Source organism: Carassius gibelio, chromosome A9 (genome assembly GCF_023724105.1).
Source record: "Carassius gibelio isolate Cgi1373 ecotype wild population from Czech Republic chromosome A9, carGib1.2-hapl.c, whole genome shotgun sequence".
Classification (NCBI taxonomy): Eukaryota; Metazoa; Chordata; class Actinopteri; order Cypriniformes; family Cyprinidae; genus Carassius; species Carassius gibelio.
In genome coordinates, this window is record NC_068379.1 from 29435654 (window position 1) to 29454099 (window position 18446).

At 37.5% G+C, this 18446-nt stretch overlaps 1 pseudogene; it reads left to right on the forward strand.

Annotated features, from left to right (window-relative positions):
* LOC128020188 (ceramide kinase-like protein) overlaps nucleotides 1–17744 on the forward strand; it is a 52149-nt pseudogene extending 34405 nt beyond the window's left edge.
* Nucleotides 17745–18446: the final 702 nt, after the last annotated feature.

Here is an 18446-nt window from a genome sequence, read left to right on the forward strand (position 1 = left end):
ATAGTATAGGTTAACTTGTGTTTCTATATTGAGAGATGCCATTTTCAGCATCCACTAATTCCTGCCATTTTATATTTAAACATTAAGGTACAAATATGTAAGGGACAAATATGTACCTTACACCTCGAAAAGCTCACAATGTACAATGGAAGGTGCATAATTGTACCTTAAAGGTGCACAATTGTACCTTAAAGATACATTTTTGTACTTTTAAGGGTACATATGCAAAGTTTGTACCTTAGGGAACAAAAATGGACCTGTATTGTACCTCTTTTTCTAACAGTGTAGAGTAGCACTGCATCCTTCATATATCCAAAAAGTGTTTAGTTTTATCATATTTATAAAAGAAAACTACAGCTTTCCGATTCTTTCCGGAAAAATCCGAGCTCCTGGAGGTGTGCCATGAGCGGAACTATAATACTGATGTTTCGTGTTGTTTCCATTAACATATTTTCACTTATGTGCTGATTTCCAAAAAAATACAAAAATCTGATGCAATTGTACTTACATGAATGGGGTCTTTTATCACAGGGACAGCTCAATGTTTTAATAGCAAAAGATGTGCAAATTCAGCATCGACTTGGGTCTTGTTTATAAAACCTTCGTCACTCAAATGACCAGAATACACAAAGGCACTTGCTTCACTCCATTACTGCCCCGGGAAAACAAACTGCACCCACTGTTCATGTAATGCTGGGTTCTTGGGGAAGTTGAACACGGTAAACTTCCCTCACTTCCAAAAACGCACTTATTTGGAGGCATTCTCGAACAAATCCTACACAGCACTGCCGACGATTTTGAAGCGCATTGATATGCATAGTCTTGCTCTCCTCTGGTCAATGTGTGTGTGCGGGCGCGCTTTTCCAGGAGAAATGCTCATATAAGGACTGCCGTTCTCGTCTACATCATTAGATCCACGATCAAAAAAAAAACAAAAAAAAACTGCCGAAACTTGTACCAACCCGGAAGTAAAACTTTCAGCACAGAAATTCTCAGTCATTCTTCTAAATTATTTTTTTTTAACTTTGGCCATGTTTAGCATGAAAATCCATCTCTTTAACACTGTGAACAACTCTGAATACATGAAACACCATTGTACCCCCCCCTTAATAAATACATTTTAGTCCATTCTCACAGAAAGCTATTGTGCATCATCAAAATATTTGTAATATTGTGCACTCCTTTTGGGAGTTTGACAATCTCTGGTGATTATTCACTTTCACTGTAAGAAAGAGAACGGCCAGTCTTCTAAATAAGAAAGCAAGGAAGAAAAAGTGACATTGAACAACATAATCATGACAACTATCATTTAAAAGGAGAATTATCCCTTTAAAGGCTGCTTTATGATGTGAGTGAACATGGCATGGATTCAAAGCCAGCTGACAGAGTAATCCTGCATCTCTCGAGGTGACATTTAGCTTTAATAAATGAAGTAGGTGTTTGGGACAGAGAGGAGAGAGTGAAAGGCAGAGGTGGATTTTTGCAAAATGAGTGATAATACTTTGATTGGAGCGGCGTGCCGCGGGGCCCAGTGCGGAGCTCTCCGGTAGAGCTGGTCTCTCTGGTGCGGCTCGGCAGGTGGTTCCTTAATTACCTGTTCTGGAAGCATTGATGAAGTACCACCATCCAGCCGACCGCGGGTGCGGGGCATCGCTCACACCACATAGTACGGTCTCTCTCCACGTGCTCCAGTACTTCTCACAATTAGCTCCTCTTAAATATCTCCGGCCCCAGCTTACCGCTCATCCGTTACTGCCGCCCTACTGTTCCGCTGCATCCTCTGGGCTCGGTGGGAGAGGACGTGCTGGGTCTGCCACAGTAGTCTTTGATTAAAAACACAGCATGCAGGTTCACGGCAGTGACAAAGGGACGAGGGCGAGCACGAGCGAAGAACACATTCAGGTTGAATGGTGATTTATCTGTGGTGTATGAAGGTGGTAAGAGGGCTTGGTGACCAGGTTCTTGCAAATCTAGAAATAAAGAGATCAGACACTCTAAGAGGTCATAGTGGAACTTCAACAGAAGGATGAAGATGAAGGAAGACATAAAATCACAGGGCTCAGGATCACTGGGTCTGATAGGATTGTTTCATAGAGGTGGTGTCTGTATTATTGTGAGGCCTATAAAGTGCTGGGTGCTACCACAATATTTATACTTATGATAGAGATGTGTGCAGGACTGCTTTATAGAATTTATATGTGAGAGCGACAAAGAAAGACGTTGCAATGAGAAAATAGGATACAATTTGTATATTTTATCCAGTTTAACCTTACTTTTACGGTTTAGGGTGTGTATGATTATTATTATTTTTGATTTATTATTATTACTACTATTTAAAAGTAAATATTACTATTTAAAATAACTTTTTGCCAACACCACACGAGTCATAACTCCAGTCTTCAATGTCACGTTTTCCTTCAGAAATCTTTCAGTTATGTTGATTTGATGCTCAAGAAACATTTTATTATTATCAATGACGGAAATATTTTTTTTCAGGATTTTGATGAACAGCATTCATTTCTTTTTTTTTTCTTTTTAAAATAGAATTGTAACATTCTAAAATGTTTTTACTGTCACTTTTTATTTGAAATATAATGCACTCTTACTGAATAAAAGTATTAATTTGCTTAAAAAAAAAAAAAAAAACTTATTCACCCCAAACTTCTGAATGGTATTGCGTCATTTAGATCAAATTCTGATCAGGTTATATAACTGCTTTAAAAAGTTAAATATTTATTGCAACATTATTCAATTACAGTTAAAAAAAAAAAAAAAAACTTAAAGTAATGCTACTGAAAAATGTGAAATGTGTAAATATACAGTAATTACACAAACAGAAGCACCCACCTTAAATTCACCTAAAAGGCTGAGCCAGATTTGCTGTGTAGAGCTGCTTTAAAACCAGCCCACAAATATCTTGTAGTTGTTTCTGCATGTTAAGCTGAAATGAGAGAAAGCATTTTAACATGAATTAGTTACTGGTTCAGTTACTTCTTTTGGTTACTCATCACTTGTATAATCTTGTGGCATCATACATGATATCTTTGCACTTATGCTAATAGAGTTCATTACACATAATAGATTTCTCTTGCTTCTGTACAGTGCAGCTCTAAGACTCAAGACTCAGCGCTGGGATTTCTACATCAGTCATGATCTGTTTGTATATTTCAATTCCAGAAAGCTTTATTTTATTTTTTTTTTATTGAGGATTATAGAAATGATGCTCTGATGAATTTGTGTAAATTGTATTTTCTGTCAGCATGACAAATCACTGAGGATATAAGCTACTTAACCCGGCGGGGGGAAAGAAAGGTCACTGTTTCTGTGGTTTGCTAAACAGGATAATCTTCAAGCAGGAAATGTGTGTCAGTACTATTGCTACAACCACATGGGGTACATTTCAGTTGCACAAGTGTTATACAAAGTGGTCTTCACAAGGGATATAGTTCACTCAAAAAAATACAAAAAAAATATTTTTCATTGATTTTATGATTTTTTTCATATATATTATATTATAATATATTACTGACTTCAGGTGATATTAGTCCTAATTTTACAGCTTGGCAAGACAGTCCATAGGGTGTTTTATTAAAAAGAAACCTACACCTCAGCAAAAGCAAACGAAAAGAAACTTGAATAATTCCTCACATCCCATTTTCCCCCTGTATAGGAAATGTGTTGCATTCCTTTGAACTCTATTAATTAACCTCTGAAGAATTCTGCAAAGGTAATACTAACCACACTTTTTTTTTTTCATTAATAGACCCATCACTCATTAATTACTTCAGCAACTGATGCTTCCTTCTGTTTAAATGGAACGGTGCTATTTCAGTTACGTCTCATATGAAGTCACGCGGTGTGCCACACACAATAGACGTTAAAGTGATGGCACATCAGCGATGGATGCAATTATTCCCCTCACACATTTATTATAATTATCAACACCCTGAATGGAAAGATGATATTTGTGCAATTTTTAATGCCATCACATTGACTGCTGATAGATGGGAAGTGAGATAAGTGCCACAATATTAGACTGACATGCAGAGTTGGGGAACGTTACTTTTACGGAAGCAGTATGTTATGTTACTTTTGCATTAGTTTTCTCACCAAGATTTCACCAATACTCCACTTCCTTCAAAGTGGCAGCGCTATGCTTGCTTACAAGCATTTTTCCATTGAAAATGCTATTTTTCCTCATGTTTTGTCTGCCTAAACAAAACTATAATAGGTTCTCAGAATAATAAGGTACAGAACTGAGGCGGTACACTTTCAAAAGGTACTAACATGCACTATGAGGTGGTATATAAGTTACGAAGATGTTCCTTTTAGCTTTTGTACCTTAGGGTACTGTTGCATTAATGTTGAGAATCATGGGCTGAAAGAAAATGATTGCATTCTGTACATGTCTGATCACAATGACAATCTATGAATCTATGATACCCATCATGCCCACTCATATTAAAACAACTCTTAATGCTTTTTCACCATATTTATACACTTACTTTTCCTAACATGGAAAAGAGAGAGACATTTTCAGTTGTATTTCAGTAAATAATTTAAATAAAATTAGAAATGTGCATTAAGTGACTTGGATATTATGGTGCAAATGAAATATATATATATATATATATATATATATACATATTTAAATAACATTTTAATCATGAAAGTGAATGTGTGAAAGTCGTGACATTTTCCAAGTATAGTAACCCATACTCGGAATTGGTGCATTTAACCCATCCCATCCCATGAATTACTGTAAACTAGTGATGAGCTTACATTTACAGATAATGAAACAAAACTTTGTTGACATATAATGTGGAATGGGGCTTGTTCATCTTGACCCCATCCATCATTGCCATAAAGCTCTGCATTGTCTCTGCATGCCGTGTGTTTGGTGAGGCTTCTCGGTTGTACTGTCCACTCCTCCATAAAATATTTACTATCCTGGGGTGCATTTCCCAAAAGTTACTATGGTCGCAAGATCTGTTGTTACCAATAGACTTCAATGAGACTAACTACTGTACCATAAATAGCTAACGATGCTTTTGGGAAACACACTCCGATTTGGAAGATTCAAAGCATCCTTCGAGGCTTAAAGGAACACTCTGACTTTTTGGGACTTTAGCCTATTCACAGTATCCCCCAGAGTTAGATAAGTCCATACATACCTTTTTCATTTCTGTGCGTTCTGTAAGTGTTATTTGATGCACCCACCGCTAGCCTAGCTTAGCACAAAGACTGGATGTAAATGGATACTGTTAGCATAGTAATCCCAAGTGACAAAATAATGCAAACATTTTCCTATTTACATGTTGTGATCTGTATAGCCACAGCGTGTACAAATAACAAGGCTATATGAGACAGAGACCATTTTTAATCGTATAAATACTGGGAACTATTTTCTCACTAGGCGTAGGAGCACAGCTTGCTTGGTTCTTGTGGCACTAGAATTGATTTATGACTTCCTGAGGAATTCGGCTCTCGTGTTTCAAACATCGCTTTGATATACTCTTTAATTTGTCTGGTTCGACTCATTTCTGTTACACCTGTGACTGCAAGGTCACAGAACTAATTTTGTGAGTGGCATGACTACTTGCTCATTAGTGCTGGCCATGTCTACTAAACAAATCTATTTGTGAGATTGTACAGTATTGCTAAAGGGCATTTCTGAATTAAATGTAATCAGCTTTCCTAGGCTGTGTTCATTTATTAGTAATGTGCTTAAAGCAGATTAGTGGGCTCAGCCGTTTTTAATGATTTATTTTGCTGCTGAGATCTGACAGATTTTCTGCTATTCTTTAAAAAAAAGAGGATATTTTCCAATTAGAATACATGGTGCCTCTTAGCACTTCCATGGTTAAATCTATTGTGCAATATGACATAATGGGAATTATGGTTTTCATTAATTGAAATGGATTCCTCTAATGAAGACTTGCTAGGAAATTTTAATCATATTTAAGGAAAAGCTGTGCCTGTTCTGCCATGTGTGTTCTGTATGTTCAATCAAATATACGTCCATATGGATTTACATTTATCCACATATGAGTGAACAACAGCCTGATTGTTACATGTGTGTTAGCCAGCCCTTGGCCATGAGTTTGGTTCACGTGACTCACCGCCAATCCGTTTGCTTTCTCTCTAGCGTGGTATGTGTCGGGGGAGATGGCTCTGTAGCTGAGGTGGCCCACGGGTTGCTTCTCCGGGCCCAGATGGACGCTGGGAGGGACACAGATTCCATCTTCACGCCTGTCCAAGCAGCACTTCCTCTCGGCATAATACCAGCAGGTGAAGATAGGGTGGTGTATCTCTTTCTCCTGCAGCTGTCCCCAGTACAGTCCAAAATGTCCAGCTCCTCTCAGGAGAGTGCATGCGAATCAGTGCTCGGTCCTCGCTGAGTCAACAACATGAATTGAAAATTGACCCAATTTTCTTTAATTACACACATCTCTGGTCTTACTGTGCATATTAAATCATACATATTACATATACACGTTATTCTGAAAGTAAACAAATATTAGTTTTTGTGAACTTAACATACCTCCAGTTTTTTCCAGATGATGTCACAAAACCAAATCTCTAACCCCTCCCCCTCTAACCCCTCCCCCTTTATTCTAGTATGCAACACCCACTTTCCAAAATACAAATTCCTAGTTTCTTGTTAAATATCATGTTTCAGAAATAAATACTATACTTCCATAATCAGTAGTATTATATATATATATATATATATATATATATATATATATATATATATATATATATATATATATATAAAGTTGAATATTAAACATTTTAATCAGAATATAAATAGAATATAGTTTCTGGGCTATTTTGTTAATTGCACTTTATTATTATTATTATTATTATTATTATTATTATTATTATTATTATTATTATGTATATTTATTTTTATTATTAAACTTCAAATAAATAAATAAAACAAACACATAACACATAGCATAACACGTCCTCAAAGCCGACATGGACTAAAAGCCACAGAACAATTCTGCGGTACTTAAATACCTTTATGAAATATTTAAATGAAGAAACTGAAACAAAACCTATAATTGATAATCACAGCATGTCAAAATATGACTAGCAGTAAAATATGATAATGTATAGCAACAGCCTTGTGGCTAAACCCTGCGACTTTATTCATTCCAGCACTAAAACAATCAGAGGCGTGCTGCCAATTATTCGAACCCTGTAGTAATTTTGGTCTCAAGTTTCTGTGCTGTCAGAATGATTTAGTTTGATTGTGTTCTGAAACTCCTCTAGCGAAAACAAACATGCAGCTCATAACAGCAGCAAGTGAGTGTATCATTATCAAATTGATTTAATCACAGTCAGGCCTCTGAATGGCCCACTCACACACCGAGTTAATTGCCTTCAAGAGTGTCTGAAATTGAGCATCCTCCATTTGACTCTCCTTTGCTGGCTTTGAAACAGCTCCACTGGCCTTGATTCAGTGGCCACACTCAGACAGGACTAACTAACCTCAGAAAATCTTCTCTTTTCCTTTTTTTTGCAGTAATGTGGTGCAAACCAACCCCAAAAAGCTGGCAAACTGGGGTGGGAAGAGGAGGGAAGAGCAGGGTCAATGGGTACAATAGCGGCCCCTAGTTTTTCAGCCAAGAGATTGACCTTCACTTGTCATTTCAGGCACGGCAAAATGGAGTGCTGTTGTTAGGAGCAGTGGAAGCCCTCCAACTTCGCGCCCGCTGCAAACTGACTCTGCCAGGGTCACGTTTTCTCTTCATTAGTGCCGAATCCCATGGGAGTATTTGTAAACAGTTTCCTGTCAGAAATGCAAAAGGGGAAAAGAAAAAAAAGCCCCCCTGCCTCTGCTGTTTTCCTGCGCAGGTTTGGATGTGTCATTCGGTGTGACATCAGACCCTGGTCAATCCTTAGGGATGGAGGAAATGGAGTCAAATCACTCTCTTTTTACAGCTTTGCAAAAACACAAGTGTACTCTTAAAAATAAAGGTTTCATAAAAGGGGCTTTCACAGTGAAACCGTAGAAGAAGCATGGAACTTTTCAGTGAACAGATCCTAAAAGAATCATTATTTTCTTGGTGTACTCAACATTTTAATGTTTTGTTTTTTTTTGCAGTTATGACATAGAAGAACCATTTTGGGTTCATCAAATAACCTTTTATGCAGAGTTCTCAAAAGAACCATTTTTTGTTAGTGTGAAGAACATTTCATTATCTAATTTTCTACTGTAAAGAATCTTTAAGATCCTTTTGTCTAATGAAAAGGTTCCATGGATGTTAAAGGTTCTACATGTTCTCATTTGTAAGTCGCTTTTGATAAAACCGTCTGCTAAATGATTAAATGTTAAATGTAATGTACATGGAACCATTGATACAGAAAAAGAACATTTATTTTTAAGAAAGTAACAATCCTTTTGTGCAATGGAAAGGTTCAGTGGAGGTTAAAAAGGTTCTTCATGGAACCACTGATGCCAATAAAGAACGTGAATCAACTATAGTGATTTACCGCAAGTAATTACCATGTGCACATCAATAAAATACACATGAAATGCCCTCACATAGCAGCCAAGTTGATGTCTAATTATAGCTGGAAAACAGACTATATTCTTGAATGCGTTAATTTGTCATCTTTATGCTCCTTTCTGTCAGTATTCATAACAGTCAAGTAGAACAAACATTGAAGAGTTTCTTTTTCGAAAGATTAAACTAATTACAGAGAGCATTTCAAAGACTTTATTTACACAATGCAGGATAAACATACAAAAATGCAGCGCCCTGGCCAATTAAAGGCTTTCTCACTACACCATAGTATATACACCTCAGAACATATAGCATAGAAATTGCAGGCTTCTAATTAATTTGCCTGCTTTTAAGGGTTTCTGGGGGACTGTTAATTTCTTCGATATTCCAGGCAAAGAACCAAAATGTTGGTGCAGTTTCCACGAGACTCTCAGACATGCTTGACTAGCGAGTCATTGCATCACATTCATCTGCCTGGATGAGGGAGACATTAACTGCCTTATGAATATTCATGCTGTCTGCTTAATTAAGTTAATTGTTCTACAGAAGTGCTTGCACTTCCAAGGACAAATTTTTTTCTCTCTCCCTCGCTTTCAACCCCACATCTCCCATGTTCAAAGCCCCCTTCCTTCATATCCCCCCGCCCACACTCTAATATCTGGGCGCTACTACCATTCGTCACCGGGTTCTGGAATGGAGATGGGTAATATATGGAACTCCCGATGATGCTGGCACAGGCTGTTGCTCTGAGCCTTGCAGGAAAGGCAGATGCACGCTTGAAATATAGTGTTACCACACGGCAGCAGCGCTACAGACACCACCCAACAACAAAACGATCAATGTCAAACACCAAAAAACAACCAGCATAGAATGAAAATACTTCAGCGAACCTCAAGTGGGCTTTATGAGATCTGTACATAATGGTAATTTTAGTATTCAGAGTTTTTTTAATATCACTCATTCATTATATTTCTTTAATTGGCGGTAGTAGACCAAATACTCCATATATTACAGTTTTTCACATTATATTACAGAATTTATCCCCACAGCTGTTTATCCTCAGCTTGCGTTTATGATGGGGAGTGATATCAGCTCTCTTACAAAACCTGTAGCGAGCTGCCTACATGAGCAGTATTTTAAGGATATGCATGCTCGTTTTGTAGGCTGTCAAACGGAAAGAAAAAAAGAAGCCAAAATTCTGATTCCTGATTCTAGTGTCTGTCAAAGAACCAAATAATCATCTTTCCATCTGAAAAGGTGGAAGATACTAAATGTACTTTATTCAACACACTGTAAGAAATTATGTGTTCAGTGTTATGGTAACATATGTTTTTCTATTACTTTAACACATCAAAATATTTTAACCAATTTCAGCTCAATTTTTATAGTCAAAAAATAAAATCTAAATGCCATTATTATTATACTTAATTTTAGGCAGCAACTGAACTTAAGTAAAGAAGGTGGATATTATTTTTACATTGAACAGAAAAATATCTACAGTAAAATGTGAAATGTCATTCCCCCCCCCCCCCAATCGGTGTATGTTATTCACATGTTCACAAAAATTAAGTATATATATATATATATATATATATATATATATATATATATATATATATATACATAAATAAATAAATAAAAAACACTGAGTCACGACTCATGATACAATGCCATGTCTGGTGCATGTCGCAAGTAAACAAAATGACTAGTAGCTAGTAGACAGTACAGCAGCTCACTGGGTTTTGGAACTCAGTCCGGCAGACGCTGTTACCTTTACTGGGCCGAGGCTCAGAGCCTGGCTTTTGTGTTGAAATCATCACAACATATGGAAACTCCCAGAGAGGCCAGGAAGCATCATGGATGTGTTTGTGAGGGAGGGCTACATTACCAGTGACCTGGTAGGTGGGAAGAGGCACATGTGCTTGCAGCCAAGTTCAGTTGGAGTGTGAGTGTGTATACAGCACTGTAGGCCTGGCCGTCTATATCATCAGAAAGGAGGGAACGGTTTCATCCAACACCTCCACCCTATTCTCATTTACAGACATTTGCTTTCATACCCTGTTGATCTGAGCAAACACACTGGCCAGATAACTGCATGAAAGGAAATGCCTACTCACCCCACAAGGACAAGCTCTCTCTTTGCTGCTTGTCTCTGTTAGTAATCAATACAAATACACACACCTGTTCTCCCTTCGCAAGCTGCCAGCAAGGTAAACCGCCTTAATTGGCACAAGGTGATATTAACTTAAATTAATGCCCTTTAACAAAGTCCTCATCCTGTAATGATTAACTTTACCTAACTCATTAGATGGGCAAAGCTGCTGCTGTTTTTAAATCAATGCTGCGTCCTAACTCGCATACTAGTCTAAACAGTGTGCCAGACAAGATTTAGAGTGTCCCAAATCACAAGATATTTCCTAATGGGTGAATCTTAAGATTTGTATTTCCTATTTAGCTCATAATTCACCTGAAAAACAATGAATGAATATTAAAAAACTATATGTCACATTATCTAGATGGTCTCATTGAATCAGCATCAGCATGTCTAATGAGAAAAAGCTTGATCTCAAAATCACTTGTCCAGAGAACAGAATTTATTTGAATATGCTATTGAGATGCACTAGATTACAAACTTGATCAAGCCATATGATAACACTGTGAAAGACAAAAATGGATTCTGTGCCCTGTAGCAGGTGCTGAAGAACATTGATATGTAGGGGAGAGAGTCTACTATAATAAAGCAGAACAACATTTTTTTCACGTTTCTGTAGCCATTCGTAATGGAATCTCATCACTCACTGAGAGTAAACAGTGTCTGTGCAGGAATACACACTATAGCAAACATCATGGGACCATATGCCACAGCATTCAGATGGTCTCATAGCATCATCATCAGTGTGTGTCTAACGAGAAAATGCTTTATCACAAAATCACCTGTGAGGAGAACAGAATTTATCCAAATAGAAAGGCTGCTTGTTTATGAAATGCATAAGTCCACTTAAAGGAAAAGTTCACCCAAAAAGCAAACTCAAATCTGTAAGCTTTGCAATGCAACTTTCGTACCACAACTTAAAATAAGACTCATATGCTATATTCCAAGTCTTTTGAAGCATACAATAGCTCTGTGGGAAAAGCAGACCGAAATTGATGTCATTATTCATTGACACAAAATTGCACAAAGATTGCATGGCTTCAGAAGATTTGAAGACTATACAAAAGACTATAGTGCATTTTATGCTGCATTTTTAGAAATTGTATATATATATTAGACTCACGCACTATATTCTAAATCTTCTGAAGCCATACAACAACTTTATGTGGAAAATAGACCAGCATTGTCATTGTTCCAAGACACGGAGTATAAAGCATTTTATGTCACATTGTAGGATCATTTAGACAATATTAAGTCTATAAGTCATTCACTTTTGGTTCTTTTAGTGAGTTTTGGGGCTTGATCCAAGTAAACTAATTAAGAGTGTTACGATATGTTTTATTTTTATTTTTAATCCTTCTATAGGTTCTACCAATGTGGAGGCCTGCTCTGTGTATGGAATAAAATGGGCAATGACTGCAACCTTGCACATCATCATGGGTATGTTTTTTTTTTTTTTTTTTTATATACAGCTGCTTGTACGCTAACAGTAAGGCCTTGAGGAGCCACTATAACAAATATACATGATAATAATATGTAAATGTTATTTTTATTTACTTTTAAGTTCCACTGAGTTATGCGTGCGGGAGCAACGGTTTCATTTTCACACATTGGAAGTCTCTCTCTCCCTCTTTTTGGTGCATCCCAATAGCAGCGCATGCGGTGGCTCTCTGTAAGCTGTTGTTTAATTAGAGTGCACAGGCTGTTGTTATGGGGGCCGAAAGAAGACAACCCCCCCACACAGACTCTGCCTCTCTAGCTTCGGAGATCATGGTTAACAGGTCCCATGGAACGAGAGACGGTCCCAGGAGAGGTGGAGATACGTCTGTCGTCAATCACCCGTACGGTCCCGCCACAAACACTGAGTTTCTTTGACGTGGCTGTGGGCCGTCATTGGAAGTGTTACTTCTGGCTGGCAGTGTTCGCTTTGGCTTTAGTACTGCATGTTCCTGTCTGTCTGTCTTTCTGCGAGGCGTTTTTGAAGTTAGCACCAATATGTCTGGGCCATTGTGTCGACTGTGCAAGCTCTCCTGGGCTTAGCTTAACAGACAAGCGGATTTGGCTTGTGTCAGGGGATTACAAGCGCAAGCTAAGCTTGCATCCTCCAAAAAAAGAAAAAGAACAAGTACTGGCAAAAATGTAGCTTTACAGCTGAATTACGATTGGGATGAACACAATCAAAACCACACAATAGAATTAAAGAATCAGTTGTGTCCATGAGTTAATGATTGTCATTTTTCTGTTGTGATTGTTGTATCATTCTTCTTTGTGGATTATTGAGAAATTATTATCTGATAGTTTGTTTGCCAATCACAGGCTTCATTTTTGCTTTACAGGAATATTTCACCCAAAAAAATGTAAATCCTGTCATTATTTACTCATCCTCATTCTATTTAAGAACGCTGCTTTTATTTGCTTCTGGAGAAGAAAAAAGAGCTATATCTTCATATAGTTATTGTCAATACAATGACAATGAGGCTTCAAATGTGAAAAAACAACATAAAATGCAACATGAATCCAAATGAATCATGCGACAAAAGGAGATTTTTAGGGAATCTTCACATGTAGTAGTTCTTTTTAATACAATGACAATTAATATGCCTCATGCAATATACTCTAAGACTAAGATATCTAAGTTATACGTTAGCTTTTTGTAAAAATTGTATTTTGAAACTGTATGCTGGTATTTATGACTAGAAGAGGAAGGAATTGTCAATTTTCTTTTTCATACAACAACTAGGCTTGAAAAATGCACATAAATACAATAAAGGTAGTCCATATGACTCATGCACTATATTCTGAAGACATATGATAGTTTTGTGTGAAGAAAAGACTGAAATTTAAAGAGACAGTTAACGTAAAAAAGCTAACATTCTGTCATAATTTACCCTCATCTTGTTCCAGACATTTGACTTTATGTCTTACTGAATGTGGAACCCAAATATGTTGAAGAATGACAAAAACAATTAAAACATTCAAGTTTGTATTTGTGTGTGTGTGTGTGTGTGTGTGTGTGTGTTTCACAGAAAAAAAGCAGGTCAAACAGGTTTGAATGGTGAACCCTTATTTCTTAAGTGAACCCTTTGAAGGTGCAAAACTGGATTGTGTGACAAAATCGAATGACAAACCCTCAGAACTGGTGGTGCCCAAAAACTCTGCGGCCTAGTTTCGGATGATTAACTGCAATCTGACCTCCACGTGTGCAAGAATGCGTCTGATCATTATGCCCAAAGAATTGAGCCAAATGGTATTGTAACTCAGATTTTGACTAAAGGGAGGTGTGAGTTTTAGGAACGAGTGCTGAATTTCTTTTGTTCGCTGAGATTGGCACCTTCTCTATGCACCACAGTACACTCGCCATCTCAGCAGGAACACTGAGAAACATCCTGGTACCATCGTGATTAATTGCTCCATCAAAACATTGTGGCTCTTGGTACGAACTGCTGAGCTAAGTGTGGGCACTCGCTCAACAAAAGACAGCTTTTCCTTAGAAGACATTCCAGCATGCAGGAATTAGACTTCTTATGTTAAGAGGACTAAATAAAAAACACATTTTCCCCTTTCTTCACTAAACAAAATGTCTAGCTTTTGTTGCTGCAAGGTAAAAGAGAAACATCAGCGGCAGATAAGACACCTGACACGAATGAGAGCGCAATGCCTATTTAGGAGGGCCAACGTAGGGCTTGTTCATTTCTAATTAAGCAATATTTACGCATGTGAATAAGGCCAACTGGCGGGATTTGAAAGGATTCAATGAATAATTCATGAGCAGTGAGGAGCGTATGCTTGGGGAGACAGAAGGAGGTCAGGAATGTACCTGGCTACAGGGACTGGACTGGACCAATGGGCCACCAGATCCAGTCATTCCTGTTCACTCCGACATTTGCAATGAATTAACTCAAGAGATGTCACATTGACACTTGATAGATGTCAATGTTGTTTCTAATAGACAAAAATTAAATATGCTGATTATAGGATGCACATTAACATCTACTTAAATATGTACATATGCACTTATTGATTGGACAATACCATTCAAACATTTATATGAATGTATATACTTTTATTTAGCAAGGATCCATTAAATAAATCAAAAGTGACACCTTTTTAATGAAAAATACATGCCATACTGCTTTTAAAATTGGTCATTTAATCGTAATAGAGCTATAATATTTGTTTGTAAAGGGTTCTTACTGCCTCTTTTGTTAAACCCTCCCGTGGCTCTAGTGTCCTTTGTTCCTAGTGGTTTGTACTCTTTTTAGGGCAGTGCTTTGGTAAACCTGGCACTTCAGCATACTGACTGCATTACGTTGCTTGTTCTAGGTCATCATCAGCCTGTGGATGTGTGCAGCATCAGCTCTATGGGTTGTCTGCTGAGGTTCGTCTTCTCTGCCAGGAATGGTTTCGGTGGGCGGACGCTCGCACTGGCATAGAGACACTGCTGGATGCCACCCAGCCAGCGCCACGAGTTCGCTCTCATTAAAACACTGGCAAACCCCAAGTAAGCACTCTTTCTTTCTCAGTTGTGTTGTCAGCTGTAGCTGTCTCTCATCTGGTGGGCTCCAAGGGACTGGCTGGTGCTCTATCAAATCTGGGATTAGTGTCAGAGCAGCCTGGCACATCACACATGGGCACTGTCTCTTAGAAATCACCCTCTTTTTTATCATAAAACTCTGTCTTAATCGTTTGTTCTCTCTCCTCGTGTCCCTCCCCAATTGACCAATGGTGTGTGTGAAGACCTAAACACTGTGAACTGTCCTTAATAACCAGCCGTGAAGCCGAGGATCAGATAAAGTATGTTGAAGCCCATTTTTAAGGTTTTCTCGCCTTTAAGGTTTTCAGCGTAATTATTTGAATGTTATATAAAATAAACCACCCCCTGCTTAATTGGCCATTGGTAAGAAATCAAAATCCTGGAGATGCTGAAGGTCACCCAGCTAATGCTAATAATGCAGGATGCCCCACACTGAGAGGAACCCATGCAACTCCATTATTACTAAAATGCAGATAATGGTCGTGTACTAAAACAACTCTTTTTTCCCCATTTCTTTTACACAGAGCTGAGCGAAACAGGGATGGAGGATGTGAGTACAGCTAAATTAGGAGATACTCTGAAAATACTGCACCACTAGCTTCATTGGACAGCAAATGCTCTTGGCTAATAAGTGCTTCCTATGAGAAACAAAGGGGGGTGTTTACCAGCCGAATTAAAAGAGGAATTCTCCAGTGTACTATATTCAAATTTTAGGAAAGGTGTTTTTTTTTTTACAAATATTCCTTATTTGCCAAATAATCTGATTTACACATTCATTTGCCATTATAAAATCATTGGGAAACTCCCCACCAGCGATGTAGTGCTATATCTGTGCATCTGCTCTACTGAATCTACACTACAAGCCACCATCGCAACTTGACAAAACAAGATCTGTCCCACTATGTTCAGTGAAAAGTCTATATCGCAAGTGCCTGAAAGCTTTTTAAAATGTTAAAAGTGTAGGAAAGATGTAGTTTGTTGTAGTTTTTTTCAATCTCGAGTCTGTGTTTAAAGCAGTGTTCATGTATTTATGTTCCAATGATCGGCCAAATCTTTCACCAGTCCTTGTTCTGGGACCTCATAGTGTACAAAGTAAGCACTGCCCTCAATTCTTCAGACTGTACGCCTTAAAAGCAAGTAAGATGGGCTCAGTGGATAATGTCAGAGTAGACTGTAAAACCTTGAGATCAGGTCAGTGTGTCAGCAACACACAAGGCTAACTGAGTTTCCTGACTGTTGTAGTGGGTGTTCGGTGCGTGGAGCCAGCTAGAGTAGGCCAACATAATCCTGAAGATTGGAATCAGTGGTTGGATCAGACTCGTAAGGTCAAAGCCACCAAACTGGTCTAATCAGCACATAATTACTCTGATTAAAGGGAGTGGCCGGGGAGATTTAAGGACCGAGCATCTGTCCATGGGCCTATGAGTGCTCAACAAACCCCTCTCCTTCCCGTCTTTACCTAGCAATACAAGTTAAGCTCAGCTTCTCATAAGCAGCATCTTTACTGGCGACAGAGTCAATGCGGTCACAGAGTTTGCATTTCAAGAAACCATTTCTTTAATTGTTATTGTCTTGTTTTTCAGGAAAAATATCTAAACATCCTATAATAACTATAGTTGCCGGTGAGCTTAAATGGGTTAACTTGATTCAATAATTCCTTTTAAAAAGCTACTTTTAATGCTACTTACTTTTACATATATAATGGTAGGCTATATATTCCATCTGGACCTGTTTATACCTTGATTTACATTTTCCACTGACGTGTAGATATGGAACAGTCCAAGTGTAAGCTACAGTACATCTATTTATAGACCTGTGGTAAAACTGAAGAGAAACTGGTTTTATTAAGTAAACAATTCTAATTCCCATATGAAAAAAGTGTGGGCTTGTTATAATGTTGAACTGGTTTCCTGGTAATAATGCTTGCCACAGACTCTCCATACATGACAGGTACATATGTAATCGTTTTTATTATTGAAAGTATCACCTAAGAACAATAAACATGGGTAACCTTTTCTGTCTACCACAGGCTGGACAATGGCAGTATGGCACTGATCGCTGTTGGAAACACCTCCAGGTCAGAGTTCATCAAGCATTTGAAGAGATACAGCAGCACAAACAACGAAGTGAGCTCACCTGCCTACTGAGGGAACTTACTGAACTCACATCAGCCAGACGTGCAGGAGATCCAGCCCACGCAAATGGAGTTAACAACCTCCCCAGCTTAAACAGAATTAGCATACTGTCAAGTCAAATTAGTCGCTGATTGTCAGCTTCCCACAAAACACTTTTCAGGCTAATACAGCTTAGCCCTTTTCAGAGCCTGTCTCTTCCTTTTTCTGAAGCAATCCAATCTAGAGCTGTTTGTTAACCCACATTCTATAAATAATCTGTGTATAAATAACAGGTTGAGGTGTTGACCTGCTGCTACTGCTCTTCACTCTCGTGTGATTGTGACACGGATTAAAGCGGTGTCAATTTCAGGGTTTCTGTGCTGTACTTTATTGCCCATTTTAAAAGAGTTTGTGTGTGTTCACCTCAGAAGCCAAGTGTATTTGACCTGTGGTTGAATCAAAAAAAAAGAAAAAAAAAAAAAAAAGAAAGAAAGAAATGTATTATAATTTAGTCTATTTTTAAAATGTGCAATAAATAAATAAAAACATTCTTATTTCAGTACTGTGAAAAAAAATATATATAATTCAAATTGTAAAATATTTATATGTCATGGTAGTATTTTTGACATTTATTTGATTAAAATAAAGAATTAAAGTCAAAAAGGGGAAAAACTAAAATGTAAAATGTTATTTACTTTCAATTTAAGATAAGTTATGGTAATGAGAAAACGTGCTTAATTATATGCTTAAGTATAATTCCATTCTCTCTCTCTCTTTCATACTGTACACACACACACATACACACACACACACACACACACATATATATATATATATATAAATGCAAAAAATGCAATACATTAAAAGAGAACAATAATAAGAATCTAACAAAAAATATCACTGAGAATATGATAACAACAACAATAACTGAAATGTAAAACATACTTATTATAGTAATCAGAATTTAGGGGGAATGCAAAAACACAATGTTTCTAAATATAGGCTCTATTTTCGTTATGCAAAATGTAATTTCTTGTCATCCGGGGATGAAACGTGACTAGGACATGTTTTTTGTGAGATTTACAGTCAAAAACAATTTGCATGTGAACTTGTTATCCCACTAA